Below are 11,114 nucleotides of genomic sequence, written 5' to 3'. Positions count from 1 at the left end.
AATTTCAGTTCACAGAACATTTTCTAAAACTTGAAACAATAAATCGGAGCAGATATGAACAGGCCTCTGACAGCAGACGTGTGAAATGAAAATGGTGAAGGCGATGTTGTGGCTGTTAGACGTGGGGTTGTGCAGGTGGCCTTGTGTCCTGCAGTAACACGCTGTCCTTGGAGGCAGCAGGGAGCAGATGAGCTGCTGTGGACGAGGGCGGCAGACACTTCCTTACATTCAGAGCTTTCCTTCAGCATCAAAATAAACTGTGAGAGTTGTCAGTACATCAGCGGTTGCAGAAACAGAAACATGCTAGCGAGGTAATACGGCGAGTACAAGTCTGAAGTGCTTCAACTCTTCAACTTTATATATTGAACTTCACATTTTATTTACAGAGTTCAGCTGCTGCTGCCTCACATGAGCACTGCAGCTCGTTACAATGGGTCGTAATGACGACCTGCAGGGCCGGTCCGAAGCATTTAGTCATGTTATCTACAGTAGGTGGTGGTTGTCTCATGCTTGTGTACGACTGTATCTGCAAACTGTTCTTTTCTACTGACACTTGTATACAGGCATTAAGAGGTTTATCTTTAGTTTATCTTTGATTATTTATTCTTTGGCTTTTTGCTTTTTAGTTTAAAGTCGCAGTCACACGTCATCTCCCAGACCTGCTGTTCTCCATCTGTCCACCAGGTGTCCTCAGACTTTCCGTCTGTCTTCATATCCACCTGCTCACCTGATCCACATTTGCACTCACCTGAGTTTCCCTCCCCACTCACACACACACACCTGATCCTAATTCCCTATCTGTTCATCTGGTTTTGTTCACTAGTGATTTCCTTCTTACCTGAGTTTTGTTACCTGTTACCTGTTCCTGCTTGTTCACCTGCCTGCTCGTCGACCCATCTGTCTGTTTATTCCTCTGCCTGTTAATTTTCCCTGATACCAGAAATCCTGACAGAGTGAAGCAACGAGCCGAGACTCTTTTGAAGTTGAGCTTTAGGATTTGTCACATCTTGGTTTGTTCCTGTGGACAGAGGAGAGGAGCCTCGAGCACAAAGAGGCTGGTGTAAGGATGGCAGGCAGGGAAGCATCCTGTAAGCTGCGGAAGTCCCTCGCTCACTGGTTTAACCCCATCATGCATGAATCATCAAAGCCCAAGGCAAGATTTTTTTTTTTTTTACTGTGTTTAGACATGAAGAAAATATTTTGAATTTTTATTTTTTAGTTTACATGTGTTTTTCATGATGTTTTTGACATGATCACTCTGGTGGACAGCAGGAGTTTAGCTTTAATTAATATATAATAACACTGTTATTATAACAGTGTATTTTGTAAAACCTGAACATTAAATGTCAATTTATTCATGTAAAACAAATACTTTTCCCATATTTTAAGGTATTGACCATAAAAAAAACTACATAAAGTCAAACTGTGAGGTCACTGGTTTAGCTCTGACTATTCTTTTCTAAAATATAACCAAAATTAATTTCCCTAAAAAAAGAAAATAAAAATGTTTAGAGCTGTAATTGTTTGTCCATTAATCATTGACCATTAGCTGGTCAAAGAATTATTCAGCAATATCTGATTATTGATCAATCATTTAAGTCTAATTTCAAGTAATAATGGCCTCATTTTGCAGGTTGTATCCCCTCAGGTGTGAGGACTGTTACATTTACCTGAGTGAATTTCAGGACATAAAATGATAAAATGTCACAAACACAACAGACTTAATGCAAGTTATATCGAATATCTGATAGATATGAACTGATTTACTGAGAAAAATGTTACTGAAAACTATTTAACACATTGATAAAGTTTTAGTATAATATTGTGTATATGTATGCTAAATACATTATGTCTATGATGCCTATGATGTCTTGGATCCTGTCGAACTATAAATCTGGTTTTTAATTTCCTCTGCAGTGTTCTCACCGGAACTTGTGAAGACCGATGTCGTCAGCTAGTGTGACTGAGGAAACTGCAAAAACAACAACGTGACTATGCGGTGGTGTTGGCTTTTGTAGCCTTTTCATGTTGTGGTTTTTGTATTTGTGTTTTAGCTTTTGTATTTGTGTTGTGTTGTCTGTGAAACTAAACATTTCCTGAAGATGTCTTAAATGAAAGTGGGTGGGACTGAGCTGCTGGAGGTCATTTAATGTGAAACACTGGAGGAAGTGATGTTTGCACAGTATGACTGGAAATAATCAGTGAACAGTGTTTGTGTTGAAAACAGAAAATGGGAAGAGCAGCGTGGTGATAACGACCTGATTCTGTTGTGTGCATTTTACTAATTTATCAAGACTACAGCTGAGCCTGGACATGGTTGCAGTAACAACAAATAAAAGAGGTGAGTTAAATTGTAATTTACTAAAATATGATCAAATACACAATCTGAAATCAGAAGGAGAACCTCTATGAATGAGAGGTGAATAAAAGCTACTGTTTGAGATTTTACTATAAACAGGTAACAAGAACAGTTCAGCCTGTCATGTATCACCTGTTGTATGTTTGTGGGTCACTATCTACACTGGCGTCTACATCACTACATCATCACAGCTACCATTGGTTTATACACCAGATTTTAGGCAACAACACAGCAGCAAACAACTATTTTCTATGTAAAGATATAGTGTCGTCATGGCATCCTGAGCCAAGAACAAAGCCACACCCCCTCTGTGTGTGTTGTTACCTGAGTTTCTCAGTTTTTGTATCCATGGCCGTGGCATGCACAGGTTAGTCCCTCCTGTTAGACTGTTGGCCTTCCCCACATTTTAACACCGCCCACACGTGAGCTGACACAGTGCAGTATGAAGCCTCCAGGTGAAAGTGACGTTCAGAATTTCCTCCATGGAAGAAAACACTTTTTCATTTAAAAATCCTGTGACAAAGAAAGTGATGAGACCAGAGCACAGGAGGACTGGACATGGGGATTAATCCTGTTCAAAGCCCAGACGGCTGGTGCACCTTCAAAACATCCAGGATGTTTTTTTTAATTTTTACTGTCAGTGTCATTACTGGCTCCATCAGTGTCATTCATGCAGCTGCACCCAGAGCATCAGGGGAGGTAAATGATGAAGGTAAGTGCAGCCAAACATTTACTTAAATGTCTAAATAAACCAAGAACAGTTCAGTTGCAATGTAGTGACTGACAACCTCCTTCCTCTATTCATTTATGTTACAGCACTCAGATAATGTGTTGGTTAGTAAAACCTGACTGTTTCACTCTGTTCCTAATAATCAGGCTTTAGTTATATATGAACCTGTATTCAAAGCATGTTGATCTCCACCTCCACACCCCCCGGTGGATCTTTAAATCCCTCTGTGCTGTGTTCACGTCTCAGGTTCACAGTTACTGAAGAGGTGACCTCAGTAAATCCAGAGGAAACACAACCAACCTCCATTAACATGTGATCAGACACAACGAGGAGAGAGACGCACATTACAAACACACATCTGTGTGAGATGAATACAGGACGAGTCGGAGGCAGAGTGAGTCACATCTGAAAACCAGGAGAACAAGCTGCAGTATCATCATCATCATCATCATCATCATCATCCCTGTCCATCTGCACGTCAGTAACAAAAACAATAGTTTCATTAATGGATGTGTGGCTGTAGGTGGAGGTGCTGCAGAGCTGCCTGATGACAGACACACACAGGGACATTTAGCCCAAATCAAAGTGGATCGTGTTTTCCTTCATGGAGCAGAGACATCAAGGAGGCCCCTTAAACAAAAGCTGTTAGTTCTCATTGTAATGAACTTCCATCAAAGAGCCGCAGCTCTGCACATCAAAGCAGAGCTTCATCTAACAGCTGGCACAGACAGGCTGCACGTGGGCCGGTCTGCTGGAGCACACAGCCACAGTGAGGTAGCAGGGCTGGGACACACACACACACACACACACACACACACACACACACACACACACACACACACACACACACACACACACACACACACACACACTCACTCACTCACTATATATCTATATCTATATATATATATATATATATATATATATATATATATATATATATATATATATATATATATATATATATATATTCCATCTTTTCCACTGTTGGTGTGAAGACATTTTCCTTCAGTAGCAGTGAGATTATATGAACAGCAGCTGCTGAGCTTCTCTGGTGTCACACTGTCTCTGAAGAACACACCTGCTGATATTATACTTTTTAAACCCTTTATAACAGTCGAGTACAGGAGAGTATGGAGGTGAGAGAGTGTTAACAGACACATTGTAGGTTTTGGTCTGTTCATGGGGTCTGCTGATGATAATATAAATATAGACCGACACTTGATGGGTAATTGGAGCATAGCAGCCACTGCAGCAGCCAAACCAGGACAGAACCTGAGGCTGGGTTTACCTTCAGAGTCTGATTTGTACACAACTAGTAGCTAACGTTAGCATTCAACCAGCAGCGGAAGCATTTCAGAGTTTATCATATAACAGATAACGATATGATCACTATATCTGTTCCCCTTTTAAAAATTAGAGTATGTTTTTCTGAAGTAAAATAATCTGTTATAGTCTCGTCATTGAATCCATAAACACATAAAGGTTGTGATTTGTCATGAAGAGAAATGTACCTCTGACCTTTCCTGTCCTCAGGCTCCCTGACATCAGATACTGATGAATGACATCCTAACACAGCGTCTTATATTCTCAGAGGTTTAACAGTAAATAAACAGACGACACAGTTTCCATCACACTGACTCGCCGCTGTGCAGACGCAGAATTCAAACTTTAGTCTCTGAGTCCTTCAGTCGTCCTGCTGTCGTTCAATCAACACGTTTTTATAACCATCAACACCAGAGAGAAAAGAGCTCAGTCAGCTGAGGAAGCTCATCTGACAGAGGAGACAGCAGAACATTTGAATATGAGCCCAGCAGCTGTAACAGTAGTAGTGGTGTTAATGGCAGCAGCAGCTGAAGTCGTCATGTTGGTGGAAGAGTAACTGCCACTGTAATAATCATAACCATTCATCTCACTCTGCTCTTTATTCATATGCAACACCATATCAACAATGTTATTTATCATTGTGCAATATGATCTATTTTAGTGTTTTGTATATATTTTTTAATATTATTTATCTTTTTTTATTAATAGAAATGATCTGTGTTGTGTTTTTTTCCCCTCTGCACCAATGAGGAGCTGAGCTCACAATGAGAATAAAGGCTTTCTAACTGTAATTCTAATTCTAATTGATGGTGTGATTTTAATTTTTAACACAGCAGATCTGAAAGAACAGTTTTACGTCTGTAGGGATCAGATCCTGTTTTTTCTTGAGACATTAAGTTTGCGTGTGCTTCAGCTGACAGCACTTCAGCAACATCTGTTCCTTTGTTTCACGATGAAGCTGCAGTCTGTCTCCTGCTGACGACAGCTGCCATCTGCTGGACTGAACCATAACATACAATCATATCGTATCAGTGCAACCAGGTTTTCATGGCTGAAGAGACCGAATGGCTGAAGTCTCCAGAAGCTGCTTTTGTCTTCATGTTGAAACAGTCTCAGTCTGTTTGACAAGTTTCATCATGAACAGCCTCAGAAATCACTGGAGAAAACTTTAACCTGTAACGTGAACAAATCCTGGATCTGAACTGAACCTGAGGTTCAGAGCATCAGCTCCCACAGCCAACAGCCCCACCCAGAGGACCGACTGTGTCCTCACATCAAAACAAACACACATCTGTGTGAGAAAACAATAAACTTCCTCCTGTTTGATTTGATGACATCAGCTGATTTTCACCTGTAGCAGAAAGGAGATGATGATGATGATGATGATGATGATGAAGATTAAGTGGAAATGAAGAGGAAATAATGTCCTGGATAATATGTTGATTTAGTTATTTTGATTTTATTTTATTTCCTTTTCTCAGTCAGTCTAACCTGACTGGTCCAATTCAGACCAATGAAGTCGCCCTGTACTGGAAAAGGAAGTGATGTCATGGGTCTGATAAAAAATAAATATTGAGCAGATGTTATTGATTCATATTGAATCAAATCTGTTGGACTCAGGACGCAGAGACAGTTTGAACAGTTCAGAGGAAAAGTTTATTCTCTAAGTTACAGGAGAGGTCATCAGACTGGGAGGTCAGGTGGAGCGAGGCAGTGATGAACCTGAGGTAAACAGGAAGTGAAACAGGATTCAGAAAACAACTAGAAATGAACTCACTGACATCAGTACAAGGTCTTCTTCATTTCCAAACACAGATGAGGTTTTGATTTACTGGAGCCACGGATGGATTCATCTGCTTCTATTTCCTGTCACCTACGGAGAAATGACATCACAGCAGAATAAACAGCAGCTTCATCACAGTGCTCCTGAGATCCTGCTGCACTTTTCTGTTTGTGAAGGTGAATTCATATATCAAGGATAAAAAAAATACAATGACACAGGACAGAGATAAAGAGTCAATATTTTACTTTACTGCAAATTCACAAACACATTTCCACAGAAAAAGTCACAGATTTGACTGTAGACGTGAAAAAAAGAAAAAAAAACACTTCCAGTTTGACTTTGACTGTAACCCCTGTGATTTGTGATGTCATAACCTCCCAAATCCCAAAAATGATGTAATAAAACATTCAGCCAATCAGGTCTTCATTTCCTGAGAAACAGAATCAATCCAACGATAGCCAATCAGATTTGGATGGATGGAAAGGTGAGCAGACCAGACCAGCACCAGTCAGACTTCAAACACAGATATGAGGACTGTGACTGTGGGATTTGAACGGCAGAGCGTCCGTTTAACCACCTCAGACACGATGACATCTTTCATCAGATTTGATATAATTACAAAAATACATGTCCACCATCTCTGAAGTACGTAACATCTGCACATTTTATTGTGTTGTTCTGGTGTTTGATACGACCACAGAGGATGCAGCAGAGTGACATGATGGTACAACATGATGATGTTTTACATGAAACAAGTATCAGCTGTAAATGAAAAAGAAAAAAAACATGACAACTAGAACATTAAAAACACCAAACTGTATTAAAATATACATAATACAAACAGAAAGTGTGTTGTGTCTTTGTACAGTTTCTGATGAAATATAAAATTTCAAATCTCCATCCAGTCTAAAAGTAGATGTCCATGTGTTTGTGATTATAAAGCAGGTCTAGGTTCTATATTAATACTGTGAAAGTATCAAAGCATCAGTCCACAGAGAAATGCACACAGCCTGGATTCAGACACTGAGCCTTAAAACCAGCCATCAGGACTTCTGGAACTTTGTGATGTCACAACAAAGCAGTCACCACCCTCACCGCCCTCAGCCCTGCCCACCTGGACCCACCATCCAACTGTGCAGGATCTACTGTATTTTTATTGGCTCACTCAGAAAACATTCAGCCAATCAGAAGAGAGGCTCAGACCCTCTCCTCTGATTGGCTGACTGACCTATTGTTACTAGAGCTCCAGAGAGAAGCCTGAGAGAGGAGATGTAAAACTACACTGAGATGGTTCTTGGTTCTTACAACCACAGATATATCTTCTGATGGAGATCAACACTTCAGATAAAACACAAGAGGGGTTGAAATGAGGAGCTTTAAAGTCTGGGTCACACTGGGGAAGACCTCGTTTGGATGACGTGTTGTCAGATTAAGTGATTACAGCTGAACTGTGATGAAGTTTTCAGCAACTAAAACATGAGGTTCAGGGTAGAATCCACCAGTCACATGACTGAGGACCAGCTCCATCCTGTTTCACAGCAGCCCTCACTGCCACACTTCAAACACTTGTATTGCATCAGCAGTTTCATTTGACACATTTATTACCACAACAGTACATGAAATTGACTCTGTCTATGTTACATATTTATGTAGGGTAAGCTTCAGAGAGATATAATAAAATAAAGCTCTCACAGCCAAGACTTCTTCGTCCGTCCCAGCCGGGCCATGTTGGCCAGCTTCACCTTCACTTTGTCTCTGCTCTCTGGATTTCTCTTGGAGGTGCATTCCACCGTTGAGTCTGTCTCAAAGGAGATGGCCGGGGCGTGTGTGAGCAGACCCCCGGTCTTCTCCGGGGCCATGGCCGCTGGGGTCTGCAGGACCAGCTGGCTCCTCAGAGAGTGCCTGAGCTGCAGCAGGAGGGGGTTGCGGTGTGAGTAGAGTTTGACGGTGTCCCTCTCCTGGCTGCAGCAGGTTGAGCAGGCTGAGCAGAGGATGCGGAAGATGTAAACCCAGCCCAGGTAGTGAAGCTCTGCGATGTTGAGCACAAAGCAGCCCAGGCTGATGCTGAACATGAAGTTCAGGAAGATGGTTTTCTCTGTGGCGCGTGACACGAAGCAGTCTGTACGAGTGGGGCAGGGGTAGGTGTCACAGCGGTACAGGTGAGGCACCTCGAACCCAAACAAGAAGTACTGGCCCACCAGGAAGGTGATCTCCATGACGGATCGTAGTAACACATGAAGGATGTAGATGAGCAGGACCTGGTTGGACTGCTGGGTGGGGTCCTCCCCTACCTCGCCATAATCCTCCTGCAGGAGGCTTTGTTCTACTCCATCCCTCTCCCTCACATCCCACTCCTCCCTGTAGTGGGGGCAGTAGGTGGGAACACTGACCCTCAGGGCCTCCATACCATCCTTTCCCATATGGCTGTATCTCTGCCTGGGAGATCTCTGGGCTACGACCTGTGCCCTTTGGCTGTCCAGCTTCTCATCCTTGGCAATCTTATGCAAAACAAAAACTATGTAGAAGATGGACGGGGTGGAGACCAGCACGATCTGGAAGACCCAGAACCGTAGGTGTGAAACAGGAGCGAAGGTGTTGTAACAGACGTTGTTGCACCCAGGCTGCTGGGTGTTACAGGTGAACTTGGACTGCTCGTCGCTGTAGACAGCGTCACCCACCAGGGCCACCAGCAGGATACGGAAAATGAGCAGCATCGTGAGCCAGATCTTGCCAATCACTGTAGAGTGGTTCTGGACCTCAGACAGGAAGCGGCCAAGTATGGACCAGTCACCCATGGCTTAACCTTAGAGAGGGAGCAGAGGAGGGGCTTCTGTTTACATCAGCTGACCTTACAGAATTTTATTGATTGAACATGCAGAGTCAATTCTATTGTTATCAACTATCAACAGTGTTTGGGGAATCATTAAAGGTCCTTACTTTAACTTCTACAGCATTTTATTTTAAGTGATGATATTTATAAGAAATATATTTGTGGTTTTCAGAACCAAAAGCCGTCAGGACTTCTGTAACTTTGTGATGTCACAACAAAGCAGTCACCGCCCTCAGCCAGGCCCCCAAGCCCACTCTTGCAGGATTTGGCTGTTTTTTGAGTGATGTAATAAAAATATAACAGATTTCTGAGTCCTGACGGCTGGTTTTAAGGCTCAGTTTCTGAATACAGGCTGTGTGCATTTCTCTGTGGACTGAGGCTTTGATACTTTCACAGTATTAATATAGAACCTAGACCTGCTTTATAATCACAAACACATGGACATCTGCCTTTAGACTGTGTGGAGCTTTACATCCTGGTGGGGAATTATATTTATTTATATTACCACTTAAATACAGGATTTACAGGGCAATTGTAATAAAATACTGACCAGTTCCTGCTGATACATGAATGTAGGAAACAAGGCCATGGGGAACAAGACAGTAGTAGTCAGGAAAAATAAATTCAACAGTATTTTTCTAAATACTGGGCTCCCACAGGGAACAGTACTGGGTTAAAAAAAACTGATGCACTAAAGGCACTAATACTTTTTAAGTACCATCAATGTGTAACAGCCACATATAATATCAAAGCCCACATACTGTGTCACGACTTCAGGTAGTACCTTGTTAATACAGTGACATTACACTGGAAATCCAGGGCTCTGACATTAAGTTTAATCCATCTGTGTATTTCTGTATTTTTCACAGCCTAAAGTTTTTGAATTTACAGGTAACTGATCAAACATGTGTTGGTATCTGACTTTAAATCAGTGTAAACTACACTTCAGATTCCAAAAATCCCAGACAGACTATTGAGGACATGACACCACATATATAAACATATATACATGTGTGTGAAGTACTTCTCTCTCAGACAAATGCACATCTCCTTTGTAATGAACAGTATAGACTTTTATGAGAAAGTAGATAAAAATGACAGTTTGAACTCACCTGAATTTAACCTTCAGTTTTCCAGAATAAATCTTGGCAGCAGAGCCTCTGCCATGCAGGGTGCATGGTTATTTTTAATCTTAAAGCGTTGATGAAATGACTCCTGTTGAGCGTGGTGAGGGAGAATAGGCTGACCACACAGATTGAGCCGGTCTATCTGAAACTGTCATTGTGCTGTGTGGCTACAAAGGCTGACAATGTACAGTGCAACAAAGATTTCAAAACACAATGGGGGGTTCCTTTTCTGAACGGCCGCGAACAGTCACACAAAAAACATATGGAACCAGCTGGAAAGAGGACACAATGCAGGTTTACGCAAAAGTTCTGTATTTAGGCAGCTTGGACAGCACAAGTTAGAGAGGAATAAATCATTCTACACTTCCTTTGGTTTCCAGATGATGCCTCAAACATCAGAGCAGTGACAGCACGTTTCACCTGGAGCCAGCAAAGCTCCACATTCAGTCAACATACAGCAGATCAGCTGAAGAAAAGCTGTTTCAGAGTCAACAGAGTCAATATAAATATAAAGAATGTCTCTGGACACGGTGGTAAACGTGCTCCAGGAATCCAGTCTCAGTTGTAAACTCAGTAAATATCCTCCAGGTCTCTGCGGATGCTTATCAGGATCCTCAGCAGCTCCTGCTCCATCACCTGCAGCAGAGGACACTGGTCCAGCAGCAGAGCACCACTGGCAGACTGTGCAGTTCAGTCTGGGCTGGAATTCAGTTGTTATTTATGTAGATGAAAGAGTGAAAGGCTCAGCATGTTAGAACAAATCTACACCACACAGGTCAGACAGGTATGAACAGCACCTGAATCAGACCGACATGAGTATACTGAGGAGTCTGGCTCAACTTAAACTGTTTATAATCTTAATTGATGTTTCACTGGTCTGATCGTTATGTAGATACTTGCTTTTCTCAGAACACAGAAAAGCCTCAGCTTGTTTTTACCAAGAGTTTAAAGAAGAGTTC

At 41.9% G+C, this 11,114-nt stretch overlaps 1 protein-coding gene, 2 long non-coding RNA genes and 1 pseudogene across 18 annotated transcripts in view; 1 reads left to right on the top strand and 3 right to left on the bottom strand.

Moving 5' to 3' along the window:
* Nucleotides 1–1,360, bottom strand: part of LOC139614486 (RNA-binding protein Musashi homolog 2-like) — a 131,663-nt gene extending 130,303 nt beyond the window's left edge. For 5 of the 16 annotated variants that reach the window (XM_071471796.1, XM_071471797.1, XM_071471800.1 and 2 more), the window contains exon 1: nucleotides 1–1,355. This exon is cut by the window's left edge and continues 600 nt beyond it. The gene's annotated coding sequence lies outside the window, so the exon portion shown is untranslated. The other 11 variants (XR_011687054.1, XM_071471795.1, XM_071471794.1 and 8 more) reach the window with 5 other exon arrangements.
* The window catches only part of LOC139614492 (uncharacterized), a 157,359-nt gene that overhangs the window by 130,303 nt on the left and 15,942 nt on the right, over nucleotides 1–11,114 (bottom strand). The window lies entirely within an intron of this gene.
* LOC139614491 (uncharacterized) lies at nucleotides 1,897–3,967 on the top strand. Its single transcript, XR_011687056.1, has 3 exons — nucleotides 1,897–2,341; nucleotides 3,022–3,071; nucleotides 3,336–3,967. It is a non-coding gene; the product is annotated as an uncharacterized lncRNA (long non-coding RNA).
* LOC139614490 (gap junction delta-2 protein pseudogene) lies at nucleotides 4,064–10,847 on the bottom strand (annotated as a pseudogene).

Source organism: Trachinotus anak, unplaced genomic scaffold (assembly GCF_046630095.1).
Source record: "Trachinotus anak isolate AG129_WGS33_773 ecotype Australia unplaced genomic scaffold, CSIRO_AGI_Tana_v1 ptg000034l, whole genome shotgun sequence".
In the NCBI taxonomy this organism is placed as follows: domain Eukaryota; kingdom Metazoa; phylum Chordata; class Actinopteri; order Carangiformes; family Carangidae; genus Trachinotus; species Trachinotus anak.
The sequence above is the reverse complement of the archived record's forward strand: the minus strand, read 5'-3'. Positions and strand labels throughout refer to the sequence as shown.